Source organism: Felis catus, chromosome B2 (assembly GCF_018350175.1).
Source record: "Felis catus isolate Fca126 chromosome B2, F.catus_Fca126_mat1.0, whole genome shotgun sequence".
NCBI lineage: Eukaryota > Metazoa > Chordata > Mammalia > Carnivora > Felidae > Felis > Felis catus.
Genome location: NC_058372.1, coordinates 129,979,788 through 129,993,939, shown reverse-complemented (window position 1 = coordinate 129,993,939; position 14,152 = coordinate 129,979,788). Strand labels below are relative to the sequence as shown.

The 14,152-nt window shown below is 34.0% G+C and overlaps 1 protein-coding gene across 6 annotated transcripts in view; it reads right to left on the bottom strand.

The window, feature by feature from the left end:
* The window catches only part of UTRN (utrophin), a 491,097-nt gene that overhangs the window by 215,720 nt on the left and 261,225 nt on the right, over positions 1-14,152 (bottom strand). The window lies entirely within an intron of this gene.

Sequence of the window (14,152 nt, the reverse complement as noted above, 5' to 3'; positions counted from 1 at the left end):
CAATTTTGCTCTCAGATACTTTGGGAACTATTTACTTCATGACTTCAGTGACAGAAGTGCTTCCCAAGTAATTTGAATTCCCTAACATCAAATAGATCTCGATCGGGTGTTCAAACATCAAACAGATGTATAGGAGTTCAAAGGAAATTAAAATTTGGCCATAGACAAAGGGCCAGTAAATATCAGAAAAAAATTCTTACAAGTAATTAGTGATGCAGTATAAAACTATCGAATTGACAAATATTTTAAATTCATAAAATTCAAGACTAACAAGAGTATGATGGGACCAATATTCTCGTGCACTATCGAAGTGCACTTTGGACAGGCCTTCTGGAAAGCCACCTGGCAGCTTATAACCTTTGATCCAGCAGAGTCGCTTACACGAATTCATCCTAACAAAAAATAACAATTAATTACAGTCAAAGATGTATACGCAAAGAATCTGTGGCAGCATTATAAGGTCAAAATTAGAAAAAAATTATTTGTCCAGTTCACAAAATACAATGGAATACCTAACACTGCCACAAAATATCATGATTTTTTTAATGAGGAGTAAAACGGCAATATCCTTAAAGGCAAAAAGTACTCTTACAAAACATGATCCCAAATTTGTATGACTATGCGTCATACAAATATTTATTCAAAAAGAACGGAAGAGACAAAGTAGGAAAAGACAGTAATATTCCTTTCTGAGTAGCAAAATTAATGATTAAGTTTTATTTTCTTCTTCCTTTTCTTCTGCATTTTACAAAAGGAGTACTTCCTTTTTAATATATCCAGGAATAAAACTGTGAAGTGCTACTTGTAAAACCAATGAAATCTGTTTTAATTTGTCAAACGAAATTAAAAGTGATTTGCTACAGATGCCTGTAAGAGCTATCTGTCATCACACTTCCTTGACAGTATTAATTCATAGATTTTTCTAAAAAACAATTTCTCATACCAATTTCAAGGTGAAACCCCAAAGCTCAGCAAAGATCAGTGAGCTACCCATTTCACTCAGTACAGTAAAAGGCATGTCCAGAAAGCAAATCTCTCACTTCCTCTGCAGGGCACCCCTCCACTGCCCCACACTGATTCAGAAGTACCTTAATTCTTTGTTTACCCTCCCAAAAGATTTTTTCAATGTAAATGGTATCATGGAGAAATATTTAAACGCGTACCTTTCCTCACTTCCTTCCAGCCTAACCAACCAGCCCATTTCCTGACACGCACCTGTCCTAAACTGGTAAATATCCAGAAATGGGCAGGTGGGTCCCTAGTCTTCAAATTCTGGCTTTTATGAAAGGAAACATTCCACTGCTCTCCATGGTGTTTTAAGCCTTGAATGAGGTTTCTCGGAGACTGCAATAAATACTTGCTAATTTTGATTTAATTTAAATAGCAAGGAGGTTAATCAAGAGCAATTAATCAGGAGCACAAACTGCATTATAAACAAATAAATACGTTTTGAAATCTCCCAAACACTCTTTCAGTTACTTATGTCTCATTCCAATTAAATCCAAATATGCCCTTCCAATCCATTCTTGGAAAACAGCATAAAGTGTGCTTCATACAATTTTCAGTAAATAAGGAAAACTCCAGGTTTCAGATATTATGGTTTCCATCGTTCTTTCACCAGATGAGAAATTTTAGTTCATTTGGCAAAGTGAAAGTGTTTTGTGTGTATGTATGTATGTATGTATACCTTATACCTCTCTCTCTCTCTCTCTCTCTCTCTCTCTCTCTCTCTCTATATATATATATATATATATATATATATATATATTGAGGTAAGAAACAGAAAGCTTAAAAATAACATAAGGAGTCCTGAAACAACCATACCATATGTGATTAAGTCAAATAATAAAACAGCAGCTTTATGTTGCAACTCGGAAGAAATGAGAAAAGCAAAACAAAAAGATGTCAGTAATAGTGGATTTTGTAACAACCTATTATGAGTAGATTGTTCCTTTGGCAAAGTTTTTTGTCTTTCCTAGAGGCAAGGATAGTCCCAGGCTTTAAGGAGTTTAAGAACTGTGTCTTGATAAATTTCTACTAACCTCGACAAATGTGAAACACCCCAAAGGAAAGACATCATAGTCAAGGACTCCTAAGCCTGCCTGGACAAAAGCTGTCAGCTCCAGGCAGGACTTGGAAAATCTTGTTAAGTAGGGGTACAAACCAAACTTCCTTATCAATATAAAAATTTAACATTAATTTGAAGGACTGAGTGCCTTCACAAAGGCAGTTTTATTTCTGATCTCTACAAGAATGAGTAAACTATACTAAATGAGGGTGTCAATACTACATAGTTCATGCTTTGGGAAGTCACACTCGTGGTAGGCATGTGCAGCTTTTGTAAAGGAGAAACGAAAATTTTTAAATGACTTGTTCAAATTTAAATGAGCTAAAAGAATGAAAAGTTACCGATTCAGTAAATATTTCTTATCAGCTAAGTCAAGACACTTTTAAATTATTCTGCACTTGTCAGAGTCTTAAGTTTTAAAAATGTGAACAATATACAAAGGAGGGCAACTGAAATTTCTTTCATAATTCTCAACAGTTAAGTTTGCCGAGCTTCCAGTAATCTCTCCAAACTATTATCATAGAGTTGGTGCTACTTTCGAAACACTTTATCATGGAAATATTCAAGGCTACAGATTAGTTGAAAGACAGTAAAATAATCAGCATTACACTGATAACCAAATTTAGCAACTGTAAGATGTTACCATACATGTTTTATCCAAACAGCTATGTTTTATTCATTTATTTTTAGGACCCATCTCCAAGTAAATCATCTAAACCAACTATTTTATTCATTTAGTGTCAACTGTCCATCTCAGATACCTGTAAAATACATTTGTATCATATTGTCCCATAAAATCCAAAAATGGAATATATCCTTGTCAAAGCAGCTCAATCATTGCCACTAACCATTAATATGTCCTAAAACAGATCAATTAACCACCCCCCTCCCCGGAAGCCTGTCTTCTCATCTTTAGAAAATAAGGAAATTAAACTTGAAAATATCCAAAGTCATCATTGGTTATTAAGTTCTAGGATTTAAGTACCCACAAGAACAAGGTACACTCACTGCCTTGTTTAATCTGCATATTAAATTCAGAGAAACCTTAAGACACCTAAAAGGTGCAAGACACCTGGACAGAGGCAGCCCTCTACCTCAGCTGTCTGTGGTATGGATGCATTTTTAGAAACCACTACAGCTTTTAAAGTAAGGATGACATTTGGCACAAGATAATTACTAAATTATTTAATTGTCATAAAGTACTGATCCTCAACCACATGAGACTTCCTGAGATTCTGGTTTACATTATAATTTCTCAAATCTTTTAGTAGCTTCCTATCAAGCTTTGCTGCTCAGCTTTTAGAAATAAGCATAATAGGTCATTAGACTTCCATCAGATGCAATTACTTCAAAAAGAGCAAATGTTTCCCTTTCTTTACCACCACGCCATGTAAGGGATCTTCCATAATGACAGACTACGTAATGAAGCAACCTAGGATTTGCTTCAAGAATTAATGCAAAACAGCGCTCAGTCATTACAGTCATTAATTCAGGTTACTCAGTACCTATCAAAACCTCACTCTCAAAATAAACATTATGCAAAAATCATCTGAGAATTACGAGAATATTTAATTATCATTGAAATTCAAGAAAGATCTTCCTGAAACCTTCCCAAGTTTTATACGTGCCCATCAGCATCTGAGACAAATAATATATAGGTTATAAAAATTATAGCTGCCCTAATTTTGGATTGCCTAGAAATTTCAGAATATTTCTTTTGACGAGGTACTGCTTGCCTTGGGGGCCATTAGTCCTTTTCTGAAGACATGGTCCCTTTCACATAGCCTCAGTGTGAATTTAAGTTGTTTGGAAATAGTATGATTTTGCTGGCAGAGAATGTACCTTAATATGGAAGCTGGCTTGGTGCCGTAGGAAAGAAGAAAAATGAAATGACCCTGCACTGCAGAAAGAGGTGGTTGGTATTCACCATTCTGCCGCCTGAGTTGAGATAAATAGAAGCTTTAAGTTAGTATGTTCTTTCACAAATTTCAAAAATTATTCCAGCAGTAAGCCAAGGTAAAAGTACATGTGTGTAAATACTGTCATTGTTGTTGTTGGTTGGCTGGTTTGTAGAAAAAGAAATCATAGAAAATTTAATATTTTAATTTTAGTAATACTCTAGCCCTTATAGCAAATTCATGAACATTAACTTACCAGTCCTATGATATCTTTCTGAATTAAACAGAATGCATATTATCTCCACAGTCTATAGGAAGAAACTGAGGATTTATATATCACTTGAACGTTACAAAAGATCAAACAGCAAGGTCATCAAACCTAGGTCTTGGGATTCTGAATTCAGCATTTTCCCATATCAATATATTTTTACAGTACCCTAAATAATTAATATGAAAACTAAAAAACATATTTTATAGTGCTATAAGGTTTACAAACCATTTAACGAAAGCTATCCTATTATTATTAATAATTAAAACTCAAAAACTATCAAATTCTATAAGATAAAGTAGTAAATGTATCATGGTAAGTTAGGATTATTTTTCCAACCCTTTTAACTAACACCTAAGGTTTCAAACCTACTCCCAGTCTTATGTTAAAAAGAAGGAAAACAAAACAAAACAAAATAGATCAGCGGTTGCTTAAGGCTGGGAGAGCGGAATGGAGAAAAATGAGGAGAGACTGCTCATGGATTCTTTGGTGGGGGGGGGGGTGCGTTCTAAAATTTAACTGTGGTAATGGTTGCACAATTTTGTGAATGTGGTAAAAAATGGTGAAGCGTACACTTTAAAATTATTGTACTGTATATGAATCTCATCTCAATGAAACTCTTTAAAAAGAAAAACATGGAGTCTACTATATTACAACAACAATGTAAATCTAAGAAAAAATTAGAATTTGGTGATTTATTCATCATTTGAAAATACGTGCTGTGTTCCTAAAACTCTTCTAAAATAAGATATGGTCCCAAATTCAAGAAACTGACAATTCAGAAGGAGAAACGGAAATAAACAGAAAATTATAATACTAGGCAAAGTTAAATATACATTCTATTAAAATAAGCACACATAAAATGTAATGGACATGAGAGTAATCTCCTGGAAACTTAAATATGTAGCCAAGAATCACTTGGCTGTGTGATCTTGGGCAGCATAAAGTAATATAGCAAAGTGTATTAAGAGTAAAGACCACATAAATGTTTAGGCTTTGTTTCCTCATACATAAGATGAGGAAACTGGTCAAATAGTTCCAATTTTTATAAACTCTCAAGTTCTACAAATCTGTAATTTAATAGTGGGTAGACTGATTTCCACTGTGAATTATTTTTTATTTTTGCTTGAAATATTGTGTCATTCTCTCATCAACCGAGTTACAATTAAAGGTATAACTGTTTTTGTCACTCTCATATCAAAATGCCTTGTTCCATTTAAAGGAGGCACTCAGAAGAACTACATTATTTCAAAGACATGAATATTATGCACTTTCTCATTTTAGAATTCCCCTTTGGAAATGCTCTGTGTCTGAATATCTCCGATATTCACAAATATTTTTCCTTTCGCACTGGACTAAATTATGGAAACAATCAAAAGTCAATCTGGCATATGTAGCTGGCAACAAAAAGAATCATTTTTTATGGAGATGAAAATGTCAGTGGGTGAATTTCATAGCCATTTCTGATAAACAAGTACCCTATGTTCTCTGACTACAGTGAGCACACTTTTGTGCCCTGTGTGTTTGCTCATCCACTTGTCTACTCCCAGAATGCTCTACTCTGTTCAATTCCATCTACTCCTCAAGATCCTTATGAGGACTACCTTTTCTGTAAACACTTCCCTGATATTTTCAAATCAGAATTCACTTTTTTCCTTCTGTGTTCAAAAAACTGTTAGCTTTATTAATATGGTATTTGTCACACCCTGTTTTAGACATTACAGTGTTTGGGTTCACAGCTCTGAATCTGGAATTCAGACACCTCTAGAATAGACTAGTTGGTCCCACACTTAGGTAAATCAGTTAACCTCACTAGATTTTAGTTTATATTATACAACATGGCTACATTTTTCATACAACAATTTCTTTTAATCGATATCGCCTGTTTTCTGAGAGGGTACAGGAAATTAGGCAGTTAAGCTGCTAATGGACATGAAAATAGGTAATATCTCTAAAGAGAAAAATTTGGCAAAATATAAACTAATGTCATTAAATGTTAATTTGGTCCAGTTATTCTATTCTAAAAGTACATCCTGGAAATAATCAGGATGTACTCAATGGTATGTAAGGATGTTCATCACAGAATTAGTTATCATGAGAACACTGGTAATAACCTACTTATCTAATCATTGTTGATCACTTAAATAAATTATCCTGCAGCCATTCAACAGAATTTACAGTATTAAAAAATCACAATATAAAAAATGTTTAATGACATGGAAAAACATTCATCATACGTAAAGCTGAAAAGAAAGGTTATTAAAAAAAACAACCCTAATCAGAAACAACACTCCCGCGTTGAGTCCATTTCACAACCATCCTGGCTGAGGGATGCCGATCCTGTGGGAGCTCTTACTCGGTATGTGCACACACACCTTGGTCTTTTCAAAATTCTGAATCTGGAGAACATATAGTGTCAGATAATGTTTTCGAGAAAAAAAAGTTTTCTCTTCATTTATGTTTTTAAACTCTTGCAAAGTGTGCCCTGAGAAAAAGTAAAACAACTCATTCTGTATCATTTTTGAGCCAAATATTAAGAGCTTTCCATGAAAGGCTATAATTAACAGTATGCCTATACTAAGAACAGTAATTCAAATGTTTCCAGGGTGAACTTAGATTCAAATGTGATGGCACCATAAACCATAATTCTTAAAAGTGATGAGAACACATTGAAGAGGGTCCGCGTTTCTTTCCATTCTCTTCTAAGCAAATGTGTTGGTTTTTCCTCCTGTGTAGGTCATAGTAAAGATAACTCCTTTGCTCTGTTCAGTTTCTGGTAATGGAACAGAACTTCCTCCAAATGTGATGTTTCACATAAATGATGATTACATCAGTTTTGCTGTGGCTTACCTAGATCCTTAAGTGCTATCAGGAGCCTAATCAACAATCTAGAGGAGCCCCTCCCCTCCTAGACTGAGGAATACTCATCCTACAAGAGCTTCTGTCATAAGCTCAGTGGTCAAGGGAAGCTTTTACTTGCACTTCTTCAAGCTGAGTCTCAAACAGAGAACATAGCAAAATGAAAAAACTTCAAAGACTTTTTTTTCTTCCTCCATTGTTAAAAGCAGGGATGGAGGAAGTTGCATCTCAGACCCAGAGGGGCATGAATCTTTAGGAAAAGTTCCCTGAGCCACTGCAATGTGAACCCCCTGTTAAAATCTAAGGGTTCTTTTAGGGATAAAAATAATAAGAATGATGGCAATACCCCCACACCCACGAGACATTAGAGAATCTCTAGGTTGAAGGCCCTATGGTAGGCACATCACATGGGCCATCTCTTTTGATCAACATACAACATACTCACGATAACAGTGATAATAACCCACTCTGTAACAAGAGTAACCAACATATATGCCATTTATTATGTGCCAGGCTCTGTTTAACCATTTTATAAATATTAACTGTTTCAATTCTCACAACAACCCCTTGACAGAGAGGGGAGAAAGGCTGAGAGTGTGAGAGAAACAAATTCCAACACCATTTTCTGAAAGGAAGCTGAGACACAGAGATGTTAAATGATTTGCCCAAGGTCACATCACTGGTAAGTGGTAAGGCCAGGATTATTCGAATACACACAGTCTAACTCTAGACTGGCATGAATAGTATTAACCATTTAAATTCTTCTAAACAAGTTATATGTACTTCCTTACTTTACATGGAAAATGTAATATTGCATTTTATGCTTATGCTACTTAACATATACCTTGGCACAGGGCAGCCATCCAGTACTGATCTTTGAGTTGAATTGAAAAAAAAAAAAACAAACACAACATAAATTTCTTATTAGAAAAGACACAGTCTGGAAAATTAGTTGACTACATTTAATTTATTCTTTTAAGGAGTCGTTATGTGTTTTTAAATATAATGATAAAAACTACATTTGAGTATAGAGAATTAGTTTCAGCAAATACATAATTCAATACTTGTGTATTGAGACTCATACCAAACTAAATTATGAATCAAAAACCAGAACCAACTATTAATTTGCATTAAAATAAACCAATCCATCTTTTTTATAAAACTGTAAAATAAGCCCATTAAAAGAGTATTATCCAATGTATAAGTTTAAACTAAAACAAGATCTTTGTTCTTTTAGAGTTATACAGCCAGAACTCAAATATCAAAGTAGTTTTGAAAAGAGCGTATTTCATTAGGTTTAAACTTCTAGGAGAAAACAAGTATATCTCCACCTCGCAAGACTAGCAGTAATAAAATACCCATTATAGATGATCTGTCTCATCATCTGTAGAATGAAATAGTTGACTCAGTTTCCAACATCTCTTCACATCTTAAAGGATACTGTAAGCTACATTTCTTTAGAAAACGAAATGCATAGGAAGATAAAATAGTATCCACTACTTCGTTAATGTGATTTCTCTTTCTATACCTTCTATAGTGCATTGCTCATTTTAGCCCAGTATAATCCCTAAGACCATCTGCAATTAAGCGTAAAGAGACACTAGATTCAAACAACCTACATTCAGTTCAGGTCGTGCCACACAGTAGCTGAGCAATTATTGACAGGTTCCTTGACCTGTCAATTTACAAATCCCATTTCACCATTAGTTAAATGTGAAAAAAATGATTATTTCCTTCCTACCTATCTCTTAAGGATAAATAATAATTATTGATTAATGCCATACATATTAATGAAGAAATAGGAGAAAACACACTGTAAACTCAAACACCTTAAAAATGAAAAGAAATGATATCAGTAGTAACAAGACTTTTTTCAGTCATGAAACCTTGCAGTTATTTTATTGCTGTATTTGACCATTTTCCTTTCAATTTTCTTAAAGCAAAAGCAATAGTCTATTGTGAAAACAGTACAACACCTTCTTCCATTTGATGCTTTTCCAAAATTCTTGCTTAAGCTTTATCAAGCCATACTTTCATATCAGCCTAGTATTTATTGAGCATTAAAAGGCTCTGTCTGCTTTTATAAGTGAGCTTTGTTATAAATTAATCTTCTACAATTCCATAGAACTGAACTAGAAGAAGAAAAATGAAAAGAAACCCTCTGATGCACTTCATATGCTTTCCAATTTCAATTATTTGGGACTCATTTACCTTTCCCAGGAATGAATAAACTTTGTGAAACCGAGAAAGCTACCATGGCATGAAATTTTCTATATTCTTCTATCTCTATGGTAAGAGTTCTACTAATTGCTTATTTTAGAGAGCTAAAAATAAACTACCAAATATACCAAGAGAAGCTGGCAGTGATCAGAGTCACTAGTAAGAGGGAGTAGATAATATCTGTAACTTTAAAATCCAGCAGTACATTCAGCTTAGAAATTTCCCCTTGAAATTTAATAAACTGTACCCCTAGGTAAAGGTACATCATCAACATTTTAGTCACAATTATCAAATGCTACTCTAAAATAAAGGAGAAGTTTATCCATATCCATAATGCTAGTCCAACTCTGTCAGAATGATTTTATCCTTGATTTATAGATCACAGATCTAGACTTATACAAATAATGAAACCTTGATACCTTGGTAATTAAGGAACTATTTGAAATACAATTTTATAGAGTGGTTCTAATTATATTTTAGTTAATTGACAAAGCATTACATCATACCTAATTATACCATTCCTACCTAAAAGTACTCATTTATACATGAGTTTCTGATTAACAAAATGTTAGATAATGGTATTTTTAAATGATTTTGATATACACCTTGACTTGGGGAGCTATGGCAACACAGACATCAGAGAATCATCCAAAAATCATGCTGCTGCTTTTGGAAGCCAGAGGAAAATATCTGATGACACACAGAGATGTAAGTATTGTCTCCATAGAGCCACCTCACTTTCATCTATAATCTCAGCCTCCTGAAAGAGTGCATAAATACACAGAGAGTAAGGGAAGTAATCTGCCCAGGGTCCATACAGCTATGAGGAAACATGCCTAATGCATCCACAGTGACAGGTTAGATGTAGGCAAATCCTTCCATGTATGGTATTTCCCCCCACTAAGCTTCAGCCTTCATAAATTTTCTGAAGTAACCAAACCGAGAATTTCTCATTAAACCAAGAAGAGCCAATGCTCATCTGATCAACTAGAGTTTTACCTTCAGGCTAGAAACCATTTCTGTGACCTCTTCTATGATCCAAATGATCATGTGTATGATTTGATTATGGAGACTGAAAGCTGACCTTACAATACCTACATCTCAACATTCAGATCAGGACAGAGTAAGAGCACCATCACCCTAAAACACATGAATATTTGAGTACTCAAGAATAGTAGTTTCCCACCTGGAAAAAGAAAATAAAGGTGGGGAAATGTTTGGGAATAAAAAACATAAAATTTAACTATGTGGGGTGCAAATGATTTGAAAAGACACCATTCCATTCCACATCTTCTTAAAAACACATACTCAATCTTAACTATCTCTAAATAAAGGGAAGCCACATATGTAGATGAAAATGGTATGTAGATGTACTTTGTCAGTGAATCTGAAACTGTTCATAGACTATGCGCCTTTGTGGTCATACATCCTTGCCTGGTGACAGTGTAACCCTCCACATACTTCCATGTTGTCTACATGCAAACACACATACACAGAGCAAACCTCTGTAGACCTCACTGGTCAATCTAGATTTGCTGGGCAAGATCTTCTGGACTCTAGTTTTCAGAGTACTCATCGACAGCTGCTCTGAAACCATAGAAGATATGGTTTCTTAGGGAGGACTTGAAGATCAGCACCATCATGAAAGCCTGAGTGCCCCAAAAGGCAAGGCTACGAATAACCAGTTTCACAAAATCAACAGTCACCAAAACGGTGTGTGTATGAGAGAGAAAAGGACAACCAACTGGGGTGCAAGAAGAGAACAGTGGAAAGTAAGAACAAAATTATGCTCTACTAATATTTAATATGTGATTTTCCCATGGCATATGTGTGTAACTTTTTATTTTTTTTTATTTTTTTTTTAAATTTTTTTTTTCAACGTTTATTTATTTTGGGGACAGAGAGAGACAGAGCATGAACGGGGGAGGGGCAGAGAGAGAGGGAGACACAGAATCGGAAACAGGCTCCAGGCTCTGAGCCATCAGCCCAGAGCCCGACGCGGGGCTCGAACCCACGGACCGCGAGATCGTGACCTGGCTGAAGTCGGACGCTTAACCGACTGCACCACCCAGGCGCCCCTGTGTATAACTTTTTAAATGGATATATATTTATGTATGTTATATATATATATATATATATATATACACATATATGTGTGTGTGTGTGTGTGTGTATATATATATATATGTATATATATATATATATGTATATGTTTAAAATGTTTTTACTGATAGGACTACATGATCAAAAGGTCTGCAGATGATTAAAGCCATATAAGCCAAACTGATTTATATACATATGCAGGCAAATAGAACTTATAATACTTAAATCAAAAATTTTTTAATGCTTAAGTCATGAGGAATTCAGTTTATAACACTAATTTTTTTCCTCATTTTTCTATAATGGTTCATATCTCAATCTGCTTTACAAAAAAAAAAAAGCTGATTTCACCATGCCTGCAATTAATAAATATTTTACGAAAGTTGGCAGTAAGAAAGAAAACAGGACTTAGAAAATTCCTTTCCAACTCAACATAAATTCAGCTTTAATACAAAGATTTAATAATAAAATTTCCTCAAATAATCAGATAACAAGGAAAACAAATTAAAGTCGATTTTATTTTTTAATCACCTGCATTCAGTTCTATTTTTGCTGTGCTCTATTAATATTTTAAAGGAACTAAGCAATCAAAACCAAATCTGGAAGAATTAGCATCCAACATGAGGTGATTTTAGGTCATCAGGGCAATTTCATTGCTGCTAATTATATCTCCAAATAAACAACACTTCTGTTTCAGTTTCCTGACCAAATTTTATGGGATGTACCATAAGGAAGAAATATTTTCAAAGGCAAAAATACAAGTGAATGTGTAAATAGGTGGAGAGGAGGAAAAGCACATCTTAACTCCAACAGCCATGAATTCCAGGTGCCTCCTTCTATGATTTCCCCCCCTTCAAAACACACAGGAAAACACATAAAATGAGAATATTCAACACAAATTTCCAAATGTGTAACACATGAACTATTTTCTAACTCTCAGAAGAAGTTTGAAAATAAGCAAAGACATGGTATCACAGAGAATAATATAATATGTAAAAAGAGAGATCCTAAAAATGACTAAAAAAGAGGATAAGAATATTAACAGACACTGGATTTCAAACTGCCAATATGAATTTAAAAGAGTCACATCTCCTTTACATTATGCAACATTTTTTTTCTCATTCACTTTGGTCTGTAAATGTATTTACAAGAGACCTCTATATTTTTATGAAGAAACATTGAAAACTTACAGCATTTCCTTTCTAAGAAACTAAATTTAGACAATGTAGGAGGTATAGGGAGAGACAGTCATTATAACATGGACAATTTAAGGGGGAAAGAATTTAAAGTGTCTTAAAGCAAATAAATACCAAACTTGTTTAAACACTGAAGTAATACAGACTACTGATAATTATAATACAATTATGTGTTTTCATTTTCTATAAATAGATACCTACCTATGTCAATATGTGAGATAGCAACTGTTAAATATTTAGTTCTGCAACTAAGACTTTTATTTATACCATGTAAGTTAGTACAGCTCAGTAACTAAGATCAATTTTCAAAACATAACCAAGCAAATAAATAATATCTGTTACTATCTGGTTTTTGCATAGCAATTTGGCCATTTCCTATTCTGGACTTCAGTTCCTTAGCCAAAATCTCATATATCACTGCCTTCTATTGACACCTGCTGGAGAGTACTGGAATTGCATATTTCTCATTTCATTATCTGGGCAGTTGTTAATTCTGCATCTGAGGAAAGAAATGTGGAAGATAACATTCCAATCCAACTGCAAATAACACAAGTTTTAATTTTCTAAAAGCAAAAGTAGCATTCATTCTCAACATTTAAATTTTAATGTTTCCTTTAGGAAATTATGAGTCTCAAGAAATCTATCCAAAGCATACTTCTCATGGGAATAACTTACCCGATGACTTCAGTAGTTGAATTTGTGCATATTTGGGGTATAATTATGAAACTAAGTAACTTTCTCTAGTATCTGAACTTCTACTGTTTCCTGCCTCAGACTAAATACTTGGATCACATGACTTGAGAAAAGTATTTGATTTTGTGAAAGTGTGCATACAAATGGATCAGAAAAATAACCTAGCTAATACAAAAAGAATGCTTTATATATTCACACTTGTAGTCAAAGAGGTAAAGTAACATGCATTAGTGAATGAGTTTTTATTGTTATCAAAACTGCCTGTCCCTGAAATACATAACGTGTTTATACCAGAATAAACTTATTATCTAAAGTCAACCAAAACACAACACATTGAAATAATTAATTTAAGGGTTTTAGTAACTAAATTAATTATTAAGTTACATTACATTTTAATTAACTTCATGCAAATGAACACATTTGGAAGTATTTCTGTAAAGAATGCCACACTACTCATCTGTCCCCTAAAACTTAAAAAAAAAAAAAAAGTTTCTGGAAAGAAATACGTTTAATTGACCAAACTGCAAAAGGTAAAAATATATGACAAAGTTAATACAATACTACTCCTCCTGCCCCCAATGCACTACTACATAATATGAGGTTTAGGTGCCTGGACATGTCCTATTTTGTAACATCAGAAAATTAATATTGCCCTAGAGACAGTTGTTCCAGTTCCAAATGAGTTTGGGCAGCTAACAGGGCAACAAGATATTCTTGAGAATGGTACTGAGAGCATGATGTGAAGGAAGAATGTGATACTGCGGTGCTATAATAAATTGCTTTAACATTCCTGGTAGAATTCCTTCCTTTTGATCAAACTGCTCGAGTTTTTGACAAAAGTAATGAGGCA